The sequence below is a fragment of the Pithys albifrons genome, chromosome 7 (genome assembly GCF_047495875.1).
Source record: "Pithys albifrons albifrons isolate INPA30051 chromosome 7, PitAlb_v1, whole genome shotgun sequence".
Lineage (NCBI taxonomy): Eukaryota > Metazoa > Chordata > Aves > Passeriformes > Thamnophilidae > Pithys > Pithys albifrons.
In genome coordinates this window covers 13,541,656-13,557,882 of record NC_092464.1, presented here as the reverse complement: position 1 = coordinate 13,557,882, position 16,227 = coordinate 13,541,656, and the positions used below count along the sequence as shown (strand labels likewise).

Here is a 16,227-nt window from a genome sequence, read left to right as displayed (position 1 = left end):
CTCACCACAAGAAGGATATTGTGGTGCTGGAGCATGTCCAAAGAAGAGCAGCAAGTCTTATTAAGTGCAGTTGAGGGAGCTGGGGATGTTTACCCTGGAGAACAGGAGGTCCAAGGGGAAGCTCTAGGACTACTTGAAATGAGGTTGCAGACAGGTGGGTGTTGGTCTCTTCTCCCAAGTTACAAGTGATACAAGACAAAATGGCCTGAAGTTGCACCTGGGCGGGGTTTAGATTGGATATTAATTTCTTCACTGATAGGATAGTTAAACATTGGAACAGACTTCCAAGAGAAGTGTTTGAGTCACTGAACCTTGAGGTATTTAAAAGACATATAGATGTGATACAACTATGGCCATGCTACCCTGACACCCGATCCCATCAGATCTCGGAAGCTAAGCAAGGTCAGCCCGGGTTAGTACTTGGATGGGAGACGTCCTGGGAATACTGGGGGCTGTGCGTTCTAGTCCTGACTTCACTGTCACTGTCCAAGCTTGCTGAGATGTGGCAGATGAACCTCAGGAGTTAAAGGGTGGGTCCAGTTCCATTCACACTGTGCCTCACCTAAAAAATCCACTGTGCAAGCTCGAAGGACACACCCACGTGGGCAGAGCCCTTCCCAAATCTTTGTTCGTGAAGCCTAGCTGTGACATGAGATGTGGCACTTAGGGACACAGCTTAGTGATGGACTTGGCAGTGCTGGGTTAACAGCTGGACTTGATGATTTTAAAGATCTTTTCAACCTGAACAATTTTTTGATATTATATTTTGCAGGCAGCTGTATCTGCTTCCTATTCACCATTAAAAGAAAATTCTACATCTCCATGTGTAACTGCTATAAGAGTGGGTCACTTGTAGTTATCATAGAATCAGAGAATCATTAAGATTGGAAAAAACCTCCATCCTTGACCTGTAACAAGGAATTTTGTTCTGACTTGATACCAGGATTCTGAAAAAAAATCGATTCTATTCAGTTGTCTACTAATTTCAAATGAATTGTTTAAATGGCAGCTGTATCATGCTCTGTCCAGCTCATGGATCCATTAGAGACCTGGACACCTTTGCGGTTGCTGTCTTCAGAGGTACCTTTTTCCTTGGATGAGATCATGATGTGCACATTGTTGTCCTTTTAAACTGCCCCCTTCTCCTTTTCACCTAACTTTTTAAACTGTATCCTCTCCAGTTTCTCGGTTCACATTGTTATCCTACTGCCTTTGAGGTGTTTTGATTCTTGTCTCTCACAGATTTTACACTTACTTACTCTTTGTAGTTCTCATAATCACATTAATTTGTCATAGAAATCTGTGTTTGATAGTCTCTGTTTTTATGTTTCATCTTGAATCTTAGTCAAATTTTCAGTTAATGAATGTGATAGTTAACTTGACTTGAGTCTTTTTATGCTACACTTAGGGTTCCTAACTTCTGCTTCAGTGGAAAGGTTGTTCCTTGGTGTTTTTTCTTTTAAAGAAGACTTACCCTGATGGTTTCCAGATCGTTTCCAGATGTTTCTTTAAAACAGTTTCAGATTATTTAAACTGCATTCCTAGTATCCTGCCTTTGCTATTCTCAGTTGCACAGAGGAATGGCAATGATATATAAATTAAATGCAAAATTGTGCATTCCGTATAGCAAAACCAAACAGAAAAGTGAAGTATTCTGTAGCAGTTGTAAACCACTCTTTTTGTATCAGCTTCCTATCTGAGTTCATGCAAAGTATCTCAGAGCAGAATTAAAAATAAATTAAAAATAAGAGAAGGTCTAGTAAAAGAGGCTGTAAAATAGAGCTCTCTATTATGTCATGTGCCTTAATCACATCATGGAAGAGCAGCCATGTAGTCGCTTTACTCTGGCAATCCTGCTGGGAGCACATCCACATCCAAATTTATGTGTGAGACCAATTACTTACTGTTCTTAAGCCACTGTGAGATGCTTGGAGCCAAATAGAAATGTTCTTGGCAGTTCTGGAGAGAGCCTTGGACTGGATAAACACAAAGATGCCAGCAGGAGTTTGCTCTTGTGGAGAAAATGACAGGGTTGCTGCTAATTAAAATAATCAGGATTCTCAGTCTCTAACATCCCTCAAATCCCTTCCCTGCAGAGAAGTGACAGCTGTGAAAAAAGAATGTCCCTCCTCATTCCCACCTAAAGACCAGGGAGATATTCAATGGAGTGCTGTAGTGAAGCCCCAAGGTTACTTGCAATCCATGAGAATATCAGTGTGATTCTTCAGGAGGATACTTCTTATTTTCTTCAGGGAAAGATAAGGAGCTGCTTATTGAACACTGCAGAAATAGTTCATCAAGATTGCAAAGCTTGGATCCAACATAAAAGCACTACTAGAAGGAAGTTGTTCAGAAAGGCTTTAGTAGTTTGCCTTTCTTAAGGCATAAGGAAACCATGTTTAATTATGTGATCACATACTTCTCTATTTTCTTTATGGGAGGTGAGCCTTATTTGTACACTGACAGATAAGACAAGGGATTGTTTGTATGTTTTCTGTCACTGATTCCTCCTTTACTAGAAAGACTCAGATACCAGTTATCAAAGGGCAAAGACTGAATTCCAGTGTCAGATTTTTTAGGAGCAAGAGTAAATAATCTCAGTTATTATGTATAGTATGAGAAGAAGAAGACAAGCTAGTCTACAGAGAATTTGTGAGGATTTGACCCCTTCTTTCTACAGAAAAGTTATTTATATTAAATTTAGAAGTGGAAGAAGACATAACCACAATAGACAACAGAAGAGTTAGGGTAACTGCTGGCATTGAAAACACCTCCAAATACACTAAACTCAGATTATTTTCATTTTTAAAAATTCTGAAGCACAGCATCTCTAATAATGTTTTGATGTGTTTGGAAACAGTGCAGCTAGAGAACAGGTGTGTTTGCAGGCAAAGTCAACTGATAGTGCAATTTATGAAGAGTGTGGGAATAGGAGATGAGGAACATCAGAAAATTACTGCTGCAAACTGCAGTCTATGGTATGATATATGGCACAGCAAAGTGGAGGAGCTGTACTCTGCTTTGTAAATTGCTTTACAGTCACAAATGCTTTCTGAGTGGCAAAAGAGTCTTTTCCCATTATTTCTATAATTCTACACTGACAAGATTTCTTCCCTGACTCTGTGAGTAGTGAGACATTGCTCATGGACTAGGCACTGGCAAGTGTGGTTTTGGCAGCAAGATGACAACTTTTTTTTTTTTTTTTTTTTTTTATAAGACAAAGGAATTTATGAAAATTTACAGAGAAAATATTTTCATTTGTGATTTTTCATTTTTTTCTGAAATGTTTAATCTAAGTGTGACCTCATATATATTACAGAAATTTAAACAGTCAAGTACTGTGTTTGGCCTTTTTTGTGTTGAATGAATTGTTTAATGCCTAAATTTCCATGAATTAGTGGAATCCTTGGCTTTTATCTGATGGGGGTAGTCTATATTACCACATAGTATGGGAATTATTTTAATTTTTTTATGTGATGTTAAAGATCAGCTTATGATTTTCAGTTTCTCAGTTCTCTTGGGAGAAAAAGACTCAGACTACTGAATTACTACTTTAAGTGGAGATTATTTTGCAACATCTTCAGCAAGAAACTAAGGAATTTTGGTCTATTCAGTGTTTGATACTTAAAACTCTATGAAAGCAGAACTATTTTTTGAAAATTTTTGGTTGTTAATATGATCAGCAAATAAATAATATACAACTATTAAATATTATTAGATTCTAGTTTTCTGGATTTATTTTAAACATAGAAGCCAGAACAGTTAGCATCATCATCATCATTCTCTTGAGTAATTTTATACTTCATTCAGACCCTGAGAGCTTTGTTTATAGTTAGTAATATTAAAACTATAATAATTATTCACAATTAAATTGACAGCATTTCATTCATTAATTGATGATTTCATTAATGTTTATTGATGACTCATTTCTACATTCCTTTTCAGATGCATGGTTAGTTATATTTTTAAGGCTCAGGAAACCTGACTATACAGATATTAAGACTCAAATATAGGTTATAAAATGTTCTGTAAATTCACACTTTATAAGAAAGTCATTGTAGAAGAGATGGAATGGAAGAGGCAAACATGTTCAGTATCAGATCAGATCACTAAAACTTCTATAGTCTAGTCTATATTTTATTTAGTTGCTGTCCTGCTAGTATTTAAGGATATTTTATACTTTTTTAATTTTTTTTTTTAGTTTGATTATGTACACTTCTTTAGACTAATTAGAACAAGGATGTATTTTTTGTTGTTGGGGTTTTTACAGATTTATTTTTGGTTTTGACTTATTTCAAAGGATTCCATTTAGTAACGACAGAATTACAAGTTAACCATTATTCCTAGGTGTACAGGGTAATGACACATTGTTGACACTGTGCTTGTTCTCACAGGAATAAGCAGTAATGAGTCAATAATTAGCTAGGTAGGCTTTCACTAATGTGATAGATGAGGCACCTTGTATCTGGCAGATATCTTTTCTAAAAGCAGATCTATTATACTGTTGGTTTTTTTTCTCTCAGGCTGGAATCATAATATAAATAAACATGCAATCATGTGAAAGCAAACTCATTTGAGGCCTTTTTGATACTTAGGAGCTAACAAGGTTTGACTGCATAGTTTAGTAAAGTTTCCAAACTTCTACCTAATTGAAAGGAAATGGGCTGATACATAAATTCTGAGAAAAAAAAGTATCTCAAACTTCGTAGTTCAACTTAAAAACTCTCAACTCAAAACTAGACAAAACATATCAGATCAGGTATAAATTCTCCTTCATGTTTCAGCTGTGACTAAACAGAAAGATTAGAAATGTAGGAATTCATCCAATGTGATGCAGAAGTAAGGAAAATGTGAAACTCATGAGAACTGAAACCAGCTGTTCCCCTGTTTCCGTTCACTGAGCGCAGAGTGACAGGTGACATTGTTTGTAGAGGCCCCATCAGTCAAATTTAATGACCCCTTATTAAAACTGTGCTTAAGTATTCATCAAGAAGCCATATATTTAATCATCATAGTACAGCAGTTTTCTCAGGAAACAAATTTCATCTGTAAAGAGGAGGAAATAAAAGCCAGGAAGTTATGGCTTTTCCTAAAGTATTAATATTAAAATACTGTAAGGGAAGGCAAAAAATATATTGGTATCTGTGATTATATCTATACAAGGTTTTACTATCTATTATAATTGTAGGTCTTGTGTGAAATACTTCATATTTTTCTAAAAACCAAAATTCCAATTCTATTTACAGCATAAAATCGGCTCCAGAAATCAGTGGTTGTGAGGGAAAGGGCAACTGACTTAGCCAGTGACTGTTACAATCAAACCTGATACGGCATAGAGTCACCTTACCATCAGAAGGTTTTTGGCACATTGATACTGAAAAATGTCTTGATTATACTCAGTAACAGATGATAATACCATCTGTACTAGTTTCAGCAAGATTACTGACATCAGCAAAAATATGAAATTTGTACTTGTATTACAAATTCCTCTGCTGTGCTTTCTTTTTTTTTCCCTCTTCAGATTCATGTCTTCTTGCTGCTACTTCTAATTTTCTCACTTGAGTTTCATGTTTTTGAAGAACAAAAGTATTATCTCTGACACAGACTGTCTCATACCACTGGAATGATAGAGCAGCTCACAATGTCATAGCATTTTGTACCTAAAAGTATAAATGTACAACATTTTTTGGTAAAGAATGAAGTTGCTTTGCTGAAATAACCTCACCAAAAGCTTTCCTCATCAAATTCAGATGGATGTTAGACAGTTGAAAATTGAGTGGAGATAGTTAACATTTATATATTTATAAATTCTTTACTTGGAATTTTTTACTTATTTCTATCAAGACTGCTTAAAATAAATAAAATCATATCTGCTGAATAAGAGGAACATTAAAGTTCAGACTAATGATCTTAAAAGTGCTTTAAAGTTCTGGAAGAAGGGGCTTTCCACTTAATGATCTCAAAATATTGAACAAAAACCACTGAGACTTCTTAAAATGCCTCTAAAATAAAACTTTGGTTTGCTAAGGTAGTGTAGAAGATTATGCAGGATGCACTAAAAATCTAAAAATCACAAATTTTTATTTCTTAATAATTATAATTTTCATTGTTATTTTTAATGGTGGTGTTTATTTTTTCCCCCGATATTAAAAGTCAGAGAGACTCTGGATGCCACAGGGCAATTCATGCTGGAGAGAACCTCAGGAAGTCTCTTCTCCAAACTTCTGCTCCAAACAGGGTTACCCATAACATCAGGGTAAGTTACCCAAGTCTTTAATCAGTGATGTTTTGAAATCCCCATGGAGAGGCAGAGCTTTACTGGGCAACCTGTTTTTTCTGTTCAATTATCTTCTTTGGGAAAAGGGTTTTCCTGTATCTAGATGGAGCTACCTTATTTCAATTTCTGCTTCTTGCTTTCCAGCATAAAATGTGGTAGGCCTACTCGACATTCCCATAGATCCCTCCTAGGTACTGGAAGAAGACTGGTTTTGGACCTGAAGTACCTTCTGCCCCAAACCTCCTTTGTCCAGGCAGATCAGTCCCAGCTCCCTCTGGCGCTTTACATTGGGTAAATGCTCCAGCTCCAAACACCTCAATAGTCTTTGTTGCATTCACTCCAGTTTTGGTGGGGTTTTTTTTCCCTGTATTGGGGATCTAAATTTGTAGAATGTAATATCTAGATGTGGTCTAATGAGGGCTGTGCAGATGGAATGACCCCTTTCCACTCCTGACAATAACCTGCTCACAAAGCCCAGGACACTGCCAGCTCTTTTCCTCACCACAGTCCTTCCCACAGACCTCTCTGGATACCCCAGTTTTAATCAGTCCTAACAATGTTAAGAAGAAACCATAAGATGGGCTTTCCTGAATCACAGCAGGAATTGGAAATAATAAATTTTTTCCTCTAAAATGAATATGTATTTAAAAACCAGATTCCTTTTTATAGCAATCATGCCCAGCTGTTCTGTGCAGGGCAAGGAGTTGGACTTTGATGATCCCTGTGGGTCCCTTCCAACTCAGGATATTCTATGATTCTAAAATGACTTCACCTGACAGTTCTGACCAGAAATATATTATATGATCCAATGCACATATTAAATCCCAGACAAAAACAATTAAAAAGTCTAGCGCAGAAAAATACCCACAACCACCTTAAACAGTGCTCCCCATTTTCATAGAAGTAAATTTCTACATGGAAGTGCAAGAATCAAGTGGCTTAATTGCTCATTTGTCTATAAGCCTCTGGGATAGTGGATGTTAGTTTATTTAATGCATAAATACTCCAGAGTAATTTCCCCCATATTTATTTTCCACTGATGCATCAATCATACCCATTTGACAAGGTTCTGGAAAGCATAATCTTTTTAACTGACCATAAAAAATGAAATATGCCAACCTTTTCCAAAGGTGATGGGAAAAGAGAAATCCCTACACAACTAAATGCAAGCACCATGTTATATGTATTTCCATGTGCATAGTTCCCTAAAGATGCAGAATTTAGTAATCTCCTATTATGCCCTTTCAGATCCTAGAAATATGGAGATGGATTTAAGAAGAATCTTAGACTCCAGGTCACTGTATACATGTGCAGCATTATACAGTAAAGATAAATAAAAAGATTAATTATTTCTGTGGCAAAAATCAGTCAGGATAACCTAGTCTAAAACAAAAGCAGAAACATTCCCTTACAAGACACAGTAAGAAACGAAGATACAAAATAAAATGAGAAAATAAATCTGGATCTTTTTCTGTGGAGCCTGACTTTTTCTACTATTAAAAAAAAAATTGTATTCTCAATCAGGTCTTTGTATTTAGTCTTCACAGTCAAATCTTCCAGTGATGACTTCTAAAGTTAGGTGGAGGCTATGGGTGTTCCTTGCCTTGCTTAAAAATATGCCAAGAAACAGGAAAAGAAAAGCAAGAAATGGAGAAATAGGAATAGAGAACAGGAGCGTGCTGGAAGGTAAAAAAAAAACAAACAAAAAACCACACCAACACCCCCCCCCCAAAAAAAACAAAAACCCAACAGCCTACTGTATCTTTGGGTGTCTTTAATAATATTTGATACTAAACTATGAACATGACTTCTACATTTTCAATCTGCAGAAACAGAAGTTGTTTTACTATTCTTGTCTGTACTGTATCTATAATTCTGGTCCTCTAGAACACATATTCTTATGGAAGTATAAGGATGAAAATGTCTGAAGTCCACCTACTTAAAATCTCAGATCCAGCTAATAAATCTGGAATAGTGACAATGGTGTTTAGCTGCCTTCTTGAGTAGCTGCCTTGAACATGAGTTCAAAGGAAAAAAAAAACCACAGAACAACCCACCTTGTTTCTAATAATCCTTTGTTTAATGTTGGATTTCTTAAAATGTTTGTATTCTCATCAAATAGAGCCAAGTTCAGTGAATTCTGTTTCCTTGAGGCACCACAGAGAGTCAGTAAAGGTCTGGCTGATCATATAGCTCATTTCTAAATATTAAATAATTTCTGAGGAACATATTTTGTCAATCCTGAAAACATCTAGGTAACTTTTTTTGAATATCTTCTGGATTTCTACAATGTATGGATCTACAGCACATCAATTACAAAATTAGCTGAAGCCTTACACTGTAAACCAAAAGCATATGTTGCATGCCCAGATCCTCGGTAATAACAGTGTCACTAGCAGTGAGCAAGGCATGCTCTTTGCCAGAAAAACAATGTTGCTTCACCTGCCCTGAGCAGTTTTTGAAACAAGGGTTAATTGAGAGGTTATGGTGATGATGCACTAAGTAGTTGAAGATGATATTGCAGCAAAACCAGTTACATATGCAACTAATTTGGTGTAAACCCCAACAAAGAAAACCTTTAATAAGAAAGCATAGAGCATGTCATTATGTGTGCAGTAGAAATCCTTTTAATTATGTGATGGTAAAATACTTCCTCTCAGCCATAAGCAATATGCAGTAGACTCATAGGCAACAGATTTGTTGCCTGGTGAATTAAAACCAGATTAGGAAAGACTCCCATTGCTTGCTCATCTTGTTCTGGTAAGATGTAATAAGGGTTAATTTGATCTGCTTCATCAAGTGCTACTGGAATCCATGTGCATATGTGTGTGTGTGAGAGAGAGAGGCAAAACAAATAATCAGAATGAATTTCATGCAGAGCCCCTGATTTGGCAGTGTGTATTTATTATCTGAACATACAAGAGTTACTGAAGTTTAGGAGGCTTTGCATTTGGGACTAGAACACTGAGGTCAGATGTCAGCAGATTTCCAGGTGCCTACAGATGTTCAGAAGTGTTTCTAGAATTCCTTGAGCAGGATAAGACTATTTTGACTTTGGGAATGTGGCCCTCTGAGTTATCTGTAACTTTTAGTGTTTAAATACTTTAGGAATCCTGTGCATGTTTAAGAGGCTTTATGAACTGAGATGCAGGTGGCTGCCTTTCAGAGATCCCCTTAGCCCATCCCACTTCTCTGTTCTTCAGCTTCCAGCTTTCTCAGAGCTGGCAATCCTCATCCAGTGGTTTTATCCTCAATCCATCTCTCTTTCCAGTTCTATCACAGCGTTTTAAAATCCCCTTCTTCACTCTGTATTGTCTTAAAATACAGGATGGTGAGATCCCAAAAAAAGGCATAGTTAAGACTACAGCTTGAAGGAGAGAAATATTCTTCTAAGACTTTCAGGTTCTGTGGACTATATAATATGTGAAGAATAGACATTTTTGGTGACTGTTAAACCCTACTCTTCATTAATGTTGGAAACAGCTGTCAATAGGCTTACAATTATCATTCAAGCCTTGTAGTTTTCCTAGAAAATATTTATGGTGTCTACAGATTAGAAGAAAAGAATAAAAATCATTCAATACCATACACATTTTTCAGAAGCTATTATAATCAGTGAGTTTAGTGTGTCCCATCCTATCTTAAATCATTAGCCTATTGACTCATGGCCAAAAATTGTAAAAATGTTCCACAACAAATTCACAGAAAATGTGGTGCCAAAAAGTAAAGGTTTCTTGTGCATGCACCACATAAGTAAAGTATGCATTTACAAAGCAATAGATGCACTCTGTATCTCACATAAAGTGAAAATAGACCCTGTATCATTCAGCAGAGCCATCTTAGCTTGTTTTGTTAAGTCTTAATTATAAATCCACATTAGAGTATATCCTCACAAGCTATTTGCAGAGCCTTCCAAATAGAAACTTCTCTGGTTCTGCTGATTTTTACAATGAAATGTGAAGAGAAAATGAGAGAAGACTACATATCCTTACTGTGGTGTAGCTGGGCATTGTAGACTTTCATTTCAGGATGCAAAAAATGTCACCGATACCTACAATAGATGACTCTGGGTAAAATGGTCAGAGCATGCACAGGACTGGGGACTGGCTATGGACCCATTCATTCCTTAGATGCCAAGGGACAGAAAAGGTCAAGAATTGGGAAATCAATGGATGTCTAACCAATATTGGGTCTTGCCCCTTTTCTGACTACCATTGCAGTGAAGACTGAGCCTTTGAGACTGAAAGAGACCTGAAAGGGCCTTTACTGAGAAACTAAGAGCTGGCACAGAATGCTTTCAACCATAAACTTCCTGAGAAAAGCAATACATTCCTGCATGTTAAGAACCAGATCTGTTTGTAAGCAGGACATTCTCAGAAGTGAAATCACAGATCCTCCAGAATGCCCTGGGTCACTCATAGGATATCCTGACCACATGTAAGTTTTTGAGTTTTATTCCTCTCAAGTAGTTTGTTGGCTGTATCCTCTGTAGTAGAAAACTTTTCACCACACATTATGTAATAAAAACGTACATAAAATTTGAGATTTGAAATTTCAGAGTTGTGTTTTAGATAATCCTTTTTCAAATACCTTTTACAAATGTATTTAGTTTATTTTCAGCTACATTTTCCATGTGATCTTACATTTCTTTGGATGATACTTAGAGAACAAGAACAGTGGTTGATAGAAAGGACAACATACATTGTACATTACAATTTTTCCACCTAGTTTTTCAGATATGAAATAAAGATCTCATCATAGTTCAACATTACTGCTGGCAACACTATTTCTTTTACTAAAAATGGTGAAATGAAGATGCTTCTTCCATCAGATGGGAGCAGTTAGCTGGCCTTTTTTCTGATTGTTCTATTATCTACAGTGTCATTCCTGAAGGTTTTAGTTCTTCTATTTGGAATTTCTTTTAAATTAATCAGGACATTGAAAATATTTCACTGAAGAAGACCTTAGTTTTTGTCAATGTTTAAAAACAAACAAACAAACAAACAAGTTTCTAATTTTCCAGTAGCTTTGGCAGCTGTGGAGAAAATGAAAGTTTCCCTCAGTAGTCCTTTGTTGTACTTGTGGTGGGCGGTTAGTTAGCCCTGTGGTTAAACCTGGAAAGGAGGAAACTTGGAAATGAAGCAGGAAGTCAGGCAGAGACATGCAGGCAGCACAGCGTTGGTGGTATAGTGGTGAGCATAGCTGCCTTCCAAGCAGTTGACCCGGGTTCGATTCCCGGCCAACGCAGTCTCATTTTTGACACCTTTCCCAGAGGGGCGGTGGCCACACAGGCAGGCACTGCTTCCCACCCACAGCGATCTCGAGCAGGTCACGTGGAGCAACAGGTCAGGGTGCTGCTGCCATCCACAGGGATCTTGGGCAGGTCACCAGAAACCTTGTGAGGTTTAATATGGAGAGACAGGTGGAATCCTGCACCCCCATAGACACTGACCACCTGCATTCCCAGGATAGGACCTAGGAAATCCTGGTGGATGCCACATTGAGCATGAGCCAACAAGGTGTCCCTGCAAGAATGAGAGTCAGGGGTAGCCTTGACTTTAGTAGACAAAATACTGTCCATAGGCAGAAGGAGGTTCCCTTCTACTGAGCACTGGTGAGGCCACCCCTGGAGCAATGTTCGTGTCCAGTTCTGGACTCCTCAGACATGGAAATAATGAGAAGAAACCAGTGAAAGGGCCACAAGGATGGTTAAAGCACTGCATCATTTCTGTTGTGAAGAAAGACTGGAAGAGTTGTTTAGCCTGCAAAAGAGAGGACTAGGAGGGTTATTCTTATTATTATATATAAATAACTGCAGGGAATGTGCAAATAGAAGAGTTAGGTGGTGCTTAGTGAAGCCCAAGAGGGAATGGACAGAAATAGACACATGAAAGGTTCTGTCTGAAAATTAGGAAACATTTTCACTATGAGCATGACCAAGCACTGGCACAGGTTGTCCACAGAGATTGTGGAGTCTCCATTCTTTGAGATATTCAAAAACTGTTTGGACATGGACCTGGACAACTGACTCTAGGTGTCCCTGCTTAAGCAGGGCAGGTTGGACCAGATGGTATCCAGAGGCCTCTTCCAACCTCAGCCATTCTGTGATTCTGTGTGTCAAGCCAACCAGTCAAGGTCAGAACTGAGGTCAGAGGTCCAAAACAAGATGTTAGCAATTTCCCTGGGAATGGACACAACACCAGAAGCTGGACTGAGAGACAGGGTAGCAAAAGGACAAAGTGTTACTCCAGGAGAGCTTGAGGAATGCACACAAGCTATGGTTCACTACAGAGCCAGCAGCTGGCACCTTCAGATGATGCATCAAAATTGAGAGGTAAGTACCTCCCTTAAAGACTCATTGTCTGAGTGGTCTTTTAGGTCTCAGAGAATGCCCACCAGTTTTGGTGATGCAATTAAATCATTGTCAATCTCACAGCTCAGATTCCTCTAATACTTAAAATCTGTCTCTTGACAACTGTTTCAGATAAAATGCTCTATCCCAAAGCATTTTTCCAATAATTTCTATTATATTTCTAAAAGCTGTTTAGATGACAATTGAAGACAAGACCTACTCATGTGGTAGCTGGGAGTGCATGGAAGAAAAGGTGAATACACTAATGTTCACTTCTTTTGTTTCAGTCTCTTTTTCGTTTGGTTGGTTTTTCTTTGTTTTTGTATTGTTTTGGTTTGTTTGTTTGGGTTTTTTTGCTTTAAGAGAGAAAAAATACACTCATAGGCTTATAGAAATCAAAAGAAGCAAAGGGCTAATGGAACTAAGCTAGCCCAAGGAGTCATTCTAGCCATTTGCACTTCATAGCAATGGGTAATGACTAGAATTCATAGGAGGAGTAGAAAATGGGAGGAAAAAGCTGTGAAAATGTGGTTAAAGTAAACCAGATAGATTTACAAGGGACTGATATTTGAAAGAGGATAAAATCCTCTGTCCTTTTTGAAAAGGATCCGGAAGCAGTGGGTGGGTGCTAGGTCAGCAGTAGACAATGGACTGAAAATCAAACCAGAGGGATTTTCTTGTTTAGATTCTTATTGCAATTTGTATGTTTCTAAACCTAAGGTAACGGGTCACAATGATTAGCTGCCCTACTTGAATCAAATTAGACTTCTGGAAAAAAAAATTGTTTATATAAGTCTAGATAGCACTAGAGGGGAAATCCTCACAGGAAAGCCCGGAAAATACTCCAGAAAGAAGTGCTGAGCCATCTAGACCCAGAGGAACATGAGGGATGCTCCACTTCAAAGTGAGCCCAGTGGCCGGATGTAGCGAGCAAGGCATCGTGCTCCATGTTACATGTGTACCTCAAGGTCCATTAATAGGTACTCCTATCACCTTCAGGCTCTCAGATGACAAATGAAGAAGAAGACAATGACATATGAAACTTCAAGAGGAATTTAGACTCCGTGTCCTATGTGCCCACAAATTATAAGCCAATACTATAAATATACCCACTCCTGTAGAAGTTGTTCTGATAGATACAGTTGTGCTTCCCAGATGTATTTCTTACAGTTTCTTATATCTGTGGTCTTATGTAGTAGGAGGAAATACCAACCTAGGCATTTTCTTCTGGCTTAAAAAAGTAATTCTACTGAAAACCTGTGAAGTATAAGATACTCCTGGATTAGTTTTATTTTTATTATTATTTTTATCCTTGCTCAGGAAGGCAAGGATGCCATTTGTTGTTTGGTTTTGTTTTGGCACTTCAGTTGGAATTGTGCAAAGTCATGAGGTGCATAACTGTCCTTGTAGTGTCCATAATGATAGCATTCTATGCTAAAAATTATCATTTAATAGCATCTCACAGTCTATTAGCAAGGAGCTGTAATGTAGATTTGGAAGCAGCTACCAAGGAAGGTACAACATTGTTCCAGGAGCAGGATGAAAATCACATTCAGATGCAACATCATTCATAGAATCATAGAATCAAAGACCCATAGAATCATGGAATGGCCTGGGTTGGAAGGGACCTCAAAGATCATCTAGTTCCAACCTCCCTGTCATGGACAGACACACCCTTCACTGCACTAGGTTGCTCAGAGTCCCATCCAGCCTGGCCTTAAACAAAACACTTCCAGGCATGGGGCAGCCACAGCTTCTCTTGGCCGCCTATTCAGAACCTCACCACCATCACAGTAAACACTTTTTTTTCTAGTAGCTAATCTAAACTTACTATCTTTGGGTTTGAAACTTTTTTCCTTATTCTGTAACTATAAGCTCTTGTAAAAGATATCTCCATCTTTCTTGTAGTAATTTCTCTTTGATTTATTCCTTCTTTTGGAAAAAAAGAACTTACCTATTGCTAGTATAGATGTCTTAGAAACAGAAGGGAGAACTTTCCATCAATATCTGCCTCCCGGCAGGAGCACAATATCTTAAACATCAGTAGAAATTCTCTTCAAAATTTTCAGCATCCTTCTTTAAGAAAAACAAAAATCAAACCAGACCTTGATCTTTCCATCTACAGTAATCCAAGCAAGAGATTTAATAAAAATATCAATAATATTTTTTTCACAAGCTATTTAAACAGTTAACATGATAACTGGTATCATTCTGCTGATTTCCTCAGCTTTCTTCTCTGGTTCTGTGTATTCATATTTTGCCATTTTCCTTACAATTAATTTATATCATTCTGGAGTGTAAAGCAGACACATTTATTCAGTGTTTGCTACACACTTAGTGAAAGTGCAAACTGAGGATTTTGCACTTCTACATCATTCTTGGAACTTATAGGAGAAGGAAGGAAAGAAGCAAGGAAGGAAGGAAGCAAAGGGAGAGGAAGGAGGAACATACATATACACCTAAAGACATACACCCCCATGCCTTTCTGAGTGCATGGTTTGACTTATGTAGCCATAGCTTCTGCCTGATAAATGTGTAATAAAGTAGTATATTTTTCAATTTATTTTCTTCACCTCAAAATAGATTAGGGGAATTTTTGTGCTCTAGAATATTTTTCAACTATCCAGAAGGAAAAATATAATTTCAAGAATCTTTTGAAAATTCTGCTAACACGTCTTGGCCTGAGACTTCTTTGAACATCAAAGTAAGCTCCAAGTTAATTCACTTGCATCCAGCTGCATTTGGTGGTATGTGCATCATACAGAGGAGGCCCTTTTCTGTTTCCATCTTTCACTGCTTATGTCAAACAGTTTACAGAGAGGCAATATAAATTCAGACAGAGCTGTAGGAATGCCATCAATGAGTTTGGGAGTTTACATTGTGTTTGTGTGAGGTCACTGCATGTTGTCTTCAATGATCAATGGCTTAATGAATGCTTTAAAGCCAGAGGCTACCCTCAGTGTCTTTAGTTACTCCATGTTTGGCTATGTTTTATTAGAAGGTCTCAGGCAATTATTTTCTTGCCTTTTTTTTTTTTTTAATAACGGATTTGTGACTGTTCAGTGTTTTTCTTGTGGCATTTCCTTGTACTCATAACAAAAAGTCAGGTGACCAGTAAGACAAATGATATTTAACCTAGTGGTGACAGATGTAGCAGAGGTGAAAGAGTTATATCTATTAATAAACAAAGTTTGAAAGCCTTTTAGCACCATCTTTCACATCATGCTTATCTGACCTTTTGCATGAGATAACTTCCACAGGCTTATTACAAGGGGAGAGGAAAAAACCCAAACAATTAATTGTATTTTTTACTTCTTTTTATTAAAAAAATAAAATAAATCCTTAAGAGTTTTATCTTGCCTTCTTAAATGAATGAATGAAGTGTTAGTGGTACTGCAGATAGGATTTCACTTGGATGAAAAAATATGGTAGGTTCATTTTGGTCCCAATGGGCACTGACATTTTAACCCACTTATCTCTGATTTATTCAGTCCTTGACAGTCCCAAAATAGTGATGCATTTTGCCTAAAGGCTCTATAGGTGAGGCAAGTTGACATATGCTTTTTCTTTCTGTTAAGGGCTAATCTCTTCTGCAGTC

At 37.4% G+C, this 16,227-nt stretch overlaps 1 non-coding gene and 1 pseudogene across 1 annotated transcript; both read left to right on the top strand.

Annotated features, from left to right (window-relative positions):
* The first annotated feature begins 345 nt into the window (after positions 1-345).
* Positions 346-461, top strand: LOC139674796 (5S ribosomal RNA; annotated as a pseudogene).
* Positions 462-11,452: 10,991 nt separating this feature from the next.
* Positions 11,453-11,524, top strand: TRNAG-UCC (transfer RNA glycine (anticodon UCC)). Its single transcript has one exon. It is a non-coding gene; the product is annotated as a tRNA-Gly (tRNA).
* Positions 11,525-16,227: the final 4,703 nt, after the last annotated feature.